This window comes from Sorghum bicolor, chromosome 2 (genome assembly GCF_000003195.3).
Source record: "Sorghum bicolor cultivar BTx623 chromosome 2, Sorghum_bicolor_NCBIv3, whole genome shotgun sequence".
Taxonomy (NCBI): Eukaryota; Viridiplantae; Streptophyta; class Magnoliopsida; order Poales; family Poaceae; genus Sorghum; species Sorghum bicolor.
Window position 1 is genome coordinate 21,039,045 of NC_012871.2, and position 7,715 is coordinate 21,046,759.

The window sequence follows — 7,715 nt, forward strand, 5'->3', positions numbered from 1 at the left end:
AAATTTTTTCACATCTAAACAAGACCTAATGGGTGTTTGGTGGAGGATGTTAAAACCTAAACAGGCGGTTCCCATTGCATCGCACTTCACCCCGTGGAGGCCTGCAGATTTCGGCCCCCTAGAGCACCTGTGCGGTGTGGGCTGTGACCGGGCCCATCCTATATTAAATAAGGGAGCGCCGTCCCACCTTTCCACATTGAGGCCTTGTTTAGTTCGCAAAAATTTTCAAGATTCCCTGTCAAATCGAATCTTTGGTCGCATGCATGGAGCATTAAATATAGATAAAAATAAAAACTAATTGCACAGTTTATCTGTAATTTGTGAGATGAATCTTTTGAGCCTAATTACTCCATGATTAGACAATGTTTGTTAAATAAAAACGAAAGTGCTACAGTAGCCAAAAACTAAAGTTTTTGCCAACTAAACAAGGCCTGAATGAATTGAAGTATAGAGAGAGGCACGGCGAGGTAGTGGTCCTTGGCCATGGCGACTCTGGCGGCCAGCTCCTCCGTGTCCGACGACACCGACTCCGACTCCGACTCCTCTCAGTTAGCCTCTCTTCCCTAGTCCCTCCCCCTAAACCCTTCCGATTCCCCGGAACCCCGAGTTCAATCTACTCCATGCGAGGCGATCGATTTGGTTCCCTGCCTTCCCTTCTCTTTCGGGGTGCTCGGGATCGCATTTCTGCATCACGCGCGCTTGACGCTGTTGCTGTTGTGGGTATTGATTTCGCTCTTCCCCTGTTGCAGGTGCAGCGAGGCAAGCATATGGGATTCTCAAGGTACCTCCTACTAGTTCCTTCTGCTTGCTGCTCCCTGCCCCCTCTCCCATTTTCTCTCTGCTCCCGGCATGTATGCCCCGTTGCCCGCGTTCTCATTACATAGAGAAGCAATGCCAGGCCTGATTCCCCGGTTCATGCTTCCATGTACAGCTGGACCCTGCGCTCCAGAAATCAAACAGCCAAAGCAGATTTTCCTCTTTTCCTCTTTTGTTTTGTTTTTTGTTTTCAGATGCAACTGTCGATCTATCTCGGATTTGTTTTAGTACGACCCACGGTGGGGATTTTGGCAGATGAAACCGGTTCTTATCTTCTCCTGTGCAGTGTTAAGCAGGCACGCTGAAGATCTGGAGTTGGAGGAGTTGACTGCAATATCTGTCAATCCCTGTCTGCTTCCAGCTCTTAATCAGTTGCTTCTCGAGGCGTATGCCGTTCTGCGTCCCAAGCCACTTGACTATGACCAGCGCAACGCCTTGGTTGATGTCTTCAGGGAGATGGTGAATCGAAGATTTGGTATGTTTCCATTTCTTGCACATTATTGATTACTCTCGCTGAAAGCTTTAACTCCTAAAATCCGTGCCGGTTAAACTTTTTTTAAGTTTGACCAACTTTATAGAAAAGAGTAGCAATATCTATGACATAAAATGAGTATCTTATGAAAATATATTCTATGATAAATCTAATGTAAATATGGTATTATAAATCTTAGCATTTTTTTTTCTAGAAATTTGGTCAAAGTTTTAAAAGTTTGACTTAGGACAACTCTAGGAGTAAGTAGTCATCAACTTCTAGCCTCCAAAATAAGTAATAAGAATGCTGACTGGTGATTAGTTATAAAATTTGCAGTTGATCTCTCTCTGAGATTTCTCTTTATTTATTTATTTAATTAATTTTTATTGTTTTCCGAAAAACTCTCTTCATTTTTGAGTCTGTGAAATCAGTCACTCCTTGATATACCATCAGGCACCACCTGTTGTTTTGCCATGTACTAGTTTAAGAAGTATTAGCAAACATGTAGAATTTTTCAGAAAGAGAAGGGAACACAGATATACTGTATTGGTCTATTGCCAATCGTCTGCTAAAAGTACAGAACTCTATTGGGGTAAAGTCTGATCAATGACACCGAGTATTGAGTGGATTCTTGTAGATGTTCAGGAAATCACATACCAGTCACACCATAACATTGAACTTTGTCTCTTACATGTTGATTTGACCTTTATTTAACACAAATTTCAGGTTGCAACAGTGGGTCTCCGGTTGTGGAACCATTTGGATCATTCACGATGGATTTATTTACTCGTTGTAGTGACCTGGACCTCTCTATCAATTTTAGTGCCAATACTGATGAGCAATATACTCGCAAGCAAATGATCTCTATTATCAGGAAATTTTCCAAGGTTCTATATTCTCATCAGAGTAAGTATTTCCCCAGACAGAATATTTTCAGATATTCATTGCATGCCCATTGACTTTTGTAAATATATTCAACCTTTTCTTTTTCTGATCCATCCAGGGAGTGGAATTTTCTGTGGGGTTTTCCCTATTGTAAGTGCTAGGGTGCCTATACTGAAGGCTATTGATTGTGGCACAGGGATCGAATGTGATATTTCAGTTGAAAATAAAGATGGCATGACAAGGTCAATGATCATCAAATTTGTTTCCTCACTTGATGAAAGGTTTCAAATACTAAGTTACTTGGTAATGCAATCTTCGTTTTCTTTCTAATTAGTAACTTAGCAAAGCCATGTGATGAATTGAAACTATGTGACAACAATCTTTTCCTTTTCCCGTTTGTTCTTCAGGTTAAGTTCTGGGCTAAGGTACATGATTTGAATAGCCCAAGACAACTTACTATGAGCTCCATGTCAATTATTTCACTAGTTGCTTTCCATTTGCAGGTACCATGGGTTAATTATTATTTTGGTTTGGTTATTAAATTGCAAGCAACTGTCCCATTACCTTTTGTTTTGATTAATTGACCTACTAATCAATCTGTATTTGAAGACACAAGATTTGGATTCATTTGTATAGAAAATAAGATGAAACATATTGAGGAACCTATAAATTATCTCCTTTAGTATTGACAAATTCTGGATAGGATTTATGCTAGTTCAGAAGACGAGATAGATATCCTTCTGTTACACTTGCTCAGTCTGGATCCCTACACTTCATGCTATTGCATTCTGTGTACCAGAAATTGGATTTTACTCCATTTTCCTTTATGGTAATGTTTGAGTTTCAACTCTTTAGATACATGGCTAAGAATATAAGCATCAATGTGCAGTGCAGACCCGGCATCCTCCGATATTGCCTGCGTTCTCTGATTTGCTAAAAGGTTAACTTCTATCATGCTTGCTCTTTGTTATTCCTTTTACTAACATCATTCTTCTGACTTTTCCACTGAAACCAAGGATAACTTTCTATATTATTCTTATTACTCTTGCAGATGGGTTAGACTGCACAAGCATTGAGAAGAATGCTTTACTGTTTAAGGGGTTTGGGAGTAAAAATAAAGAATCTGTGGCTGAATTGTTCGTATCATTGATAAGTAAAGTGAGTAACTATAAGGTTCATCTTCCTACTTATGTTTGTGGTTGAAGTTACTTGCCATAATTGAATCAATATGAACATGTTTTTATAGTTGTTCCTTGGTATGTTGGATGAGTTCTCATACACTTGTGTCTACTCTACATACTTTTTTTTTTACAACAAATAGGAGATTTAGATAAGCTCAAACTACATTTGCAGAAATTCTCATTATGTACCCATGTTGACATGTTATTTTCTGCACTTGGGCATTTTAGCCATGAACTATGGTACGAGGCACTAATTGTGTGATACCCCTGAACTAGTTTGTCCAAGAATTATTTTTTAGAGTTCAGAAGTGCTTACAACTCAACTTCAAGAACCAGCAACATCCCCAACCAGCTAAAGTTTACAAAGCAAGCAGGAAACCATAACTGCAGGACAACTATCCATGTGATCAAGGACAGAAATGCAAAGCTTACAACTTGAACCACAGAACTACTACTAAACTTCAGATTTTAGAGAAGCATGAACGAAGGTCCACCTCTTGAAACTTGCCACCCTCAAGACCTTCAATACCAGTACCTCCATGCACCACGCTGTCCAGGGCAATAAAGCCCACATGCCATGGTGACCAGCACCTCATTTTAAGACATGACATGAGAGTTTGCCAGATCTGAGAGCCTTTATCTTCTGAGTCAGTTCTTGCAATATTTTGATAGAGGTCTTCTATATTCCACTGCATATTCTGAAAACAAATGCCATTTCTAAGTGCCATAAGGTTGCAGAAGTCATGCAATTATGAATCAAAAACTTCTTGTTGCTCTGCCACATAGTACCAAATTCTGACATTGATTTATGTTTTATACTCCCTCTATTACAAATTATAAGACGTTTTGGGTTTTCTAGATACATAGGTTTTACTATGCACTTGTTTTATAATGGCTTCAGGTTTCATTTTTTGTTGAATGTGTTACTGAAAATGATTGTGTTCACTAATAAGGGCCATAAATCGGCCTTGTCCTGCAGCTGTTATCAGCAGAGAGTTTATGGGAGCATGGGCTATGCGCAAGCAATTTTGAAGCATCATGGATCTCCAAGACCTGGAAGAAAGGAGCTGGCAATTTAAGCGTTAAGTATTTGTGCATCGAGCACTAACAAGTAGCAAAAGGTTAGACTCTTACCCTGAAAAAGCACACAAGCACTAATTTTGCTTTCTGTTTATGCAGGTTGAAGATTTCTTGGACCGATCGCAAAATTTTGCAAGGTCAGTGGGAAAGGTGCAGATGCAGAAGATTTGCAAATGCCTTAGAGAATGTGCTTTGAACTTGTTAGATTTCATGAGAGGGAAAATGGACGCAACGAAGCTGAGGACCCTTTTATTTGGGCAGCTTAGCCCAGATGAGTTAGTCAGCCAAACTCGTTTGGATCATGTCAAGAGAAAAAGGAAGTGGGAACTGGCCCCGCAGGGAAGACGTGTGTTCCAGAGAAGTGCACAGCATGGTGCTAGTGCTACTAGCAGTGATTCGTTACCCACTGCTAACAAGGTCTTGCCTCACGCGCTCCATTATCGAGTGTCCGGCCAACAGTCTAGCATTCATCAGTTTGTGCCCATTATTCGGTGGCCTCGAATCATTCCTTCTGGTTTTGGCTATGGATTATCGCTTGGGATTCAGTCAGTTGCTCCTCACCTTGGCAAGGGAATACTGGGCAAGCCACCAAGTAATATAACTCCCTTAAATCGATGGAGATTAGCTCAACTAGTGAACATACAGCAAAAAGGTCCGCTTCTGCCGACTCCACACCAGCATACATGTCAGCAGTCATGTAGCGGAGCTTATGGAGCCGAGCAGCTCCGGCACAATGATAGTAATGTCCGGTGATGAGCAGCTCTAGTAGCGGTCAGGTGGAATTTGAGGTTAGATTTAATGTGGAGCTCCCTCTTTTGTTGAGGCACTTTTCATTGCTCTTGTTTGACCCAAGTGTTAGTTTTTTTTTTCTACGCCTAATAGAGGAGTGAATTAAACAACTAAAAATAATAATAATAACCTCTAAAACCAACTTATCAAAACCTATGTGAAATACTATCTAAATGTGCAATACAGAGTTTTGCACCATAGATTCTAATCCTATCAACAACTTAGCAAGCTAGACTAAGAAAAATAAACACATGGTCAAGGAATTCAAGTAACGAGCCGTTTGGTTGCCTCAAATGTAACACAACCCATTATGTATTACTGTTACACTTGTTTGCTTCCCACCTTCTAAACAGTATTATCAGATCCTATTTCCATGTTTAGATAAAGATCGAACCACCCCTATTACAGTGGTATCTGATTTCATTTCCTTTGCGTTACCATCTACTGAACCAAACACGACGTAAGTGTGTAAACACAAATTGAGTTAGAGAATGTAAACCCCCACAGTGATGGTGTTTTGTGAGGTATTGAGAAGTTTTCCCTATTCTCGTTAAAGCCCTTTGCAAGGGTTGAATTGTTGGTCTGGTAACTCCATAGATAGCCTATAAGCTATATATCTAACCCTTTGGAGGCAAAATAGGATATTTTTCCTTTGGGTTCTAGGCCTTAAGGTTCTTGAGCCCCTTGTCCGTCGCTTAGGGATAGTGGATTCTTGGTTAGTGGTAGTGGGTTAGGTAATGCTCTTTGAGTTTGGTACTTCTTGCCTCGGTTGGGGTTGTTGCCTTTAGGACACAGACACAGTAGCCTTTATTCTAACGATCTGAGAAGCTGCATCGAAGAAATGGGATCATTTAGCCTGATATCTCATTTTGAGGGCATAGTATGAACTTGTTGATAGCTTGTCCGAGCATGATCCTCTCTGAAGTAAGAATGTCTAACAAGTCGCTTTGATGGTCTGACACAACTGTCAGCACTTGTACCCTCACCAGTAATAGGCTAGGGCCTCGTTTACTTCAAAAAAAATTTGCAAAATAGAAATAGTAGCACTTTCATTTGTATTTGACAAATATTGTTCAATTATAGACTAACTAGGCTTAAAAGATTCGTCTCGTCAATTCCGACCAAACTGTGCGATTATTTTTTATTTTCATATATATTTAATACTTAATGCATACGTCTAAAAATTCGATGTGATGAGGAATCTGAAAAATTTTACAAAATTTTTGGAGAACTAAACAAGGCCTAGGCATTGTTTAGTTCCTCCTCCAAAAATTTACACCCTATCTTATCTAATGTTTATATACATACATAGAGTATTAAATATAGATTGAAAAAATAATTAATTGTGTAGATTACAACTACTTTGTGAGACGAATCTTTTAAGCCTAATTAGTATATAATTTAACAATAAAGTGCTATGAGCTATTGATGGATTAATTAGCCTTAATAAATTTATCTGTAATTTACTTTTTTATTAGTATCTGAACATCTCATGCAACACCCATATGACACCTGATATAACGCTCAACAACTTTACACCCTGGAACTAAAAATGAAACTTGCAGCCTGAAATCGTCTGAACATTGGTGATACCGTATGCTATAACTAGTGAGCAAGCTGTTAACCCAACAATGCCATCATCTAGATACCACTCCTTGTTTGCCAGAACTCCGATATTGCTCGGATTGACAGAAGATTCCCAGGGTTGTCAGATGACCAACTCCTACTGTGGTTACTGCATGCTGCTGCGTGCTCTGTTGTCGAGACGTCCTCATTTGTTTAAAATCTTTACTAGCACCGTCCTTAACGATCGTGTTTGTTTACATGTCTGTCCACCTAAGGAACGCTTAGGCCTGGTTTAGTTGGCAAAATTTTTCATTTTCGGGTACGGTAGCATTTCGTTTTTATTTGACAAACATTGTCCAATCACGGAGTAACTAGACTCAAAAGATTCATCTCACAAATTACAGGTAATAAACTGTGCAATTAGTTTTTATTTTTGTTTATATTTAATGCTCTATGCATGCGACCAAAGATTCGATGTGACAGGGAATCTTGAAAATTTTTGCGAACTAAACAATTATCGAGGAGATGCCTTGGACCTGACAGGGTGCTCAAGGTTGCCAAGCTCTTGGCTAAGAGCATCTCCAGCGGTGCTACCTAAATCAGACTACCTAAATATTTATTTAGGTAGCCAGCTAATTTTCTACTACTCATATTTACCTCAAACTCCAGCAGCACTACCTAAAATAGACTACCAAAATTCATTTGCGGAGTAAATGACATGTGGGGCCACGCTGTCATCCTCTCCCTCTTGTTCTCTATGCCGGTGAGGAGATACGCCTGTGCCGGGGAGGCGCCCACGCCCTCGTCGTGTGCCTGTGTGCCAAGGAAGGCCATTGTGGACAGGTCACGCTGGAGCGGAAAAGGTCCGGTGAGGAGGAGGAGGAGGCGCACACTGCACAGAGTAGAGTTCACCCCCAGGAGGGGAT

At 40.1% G+C, this 7,715-nt stretch overlaps 1 pseudogene; it reads left to right on the forward strand.

Annotated features, from left to right (window-relative positions):
* LOC8061712 lies at positions 420–5,471 on the forward strand (annotated as a pseudogene).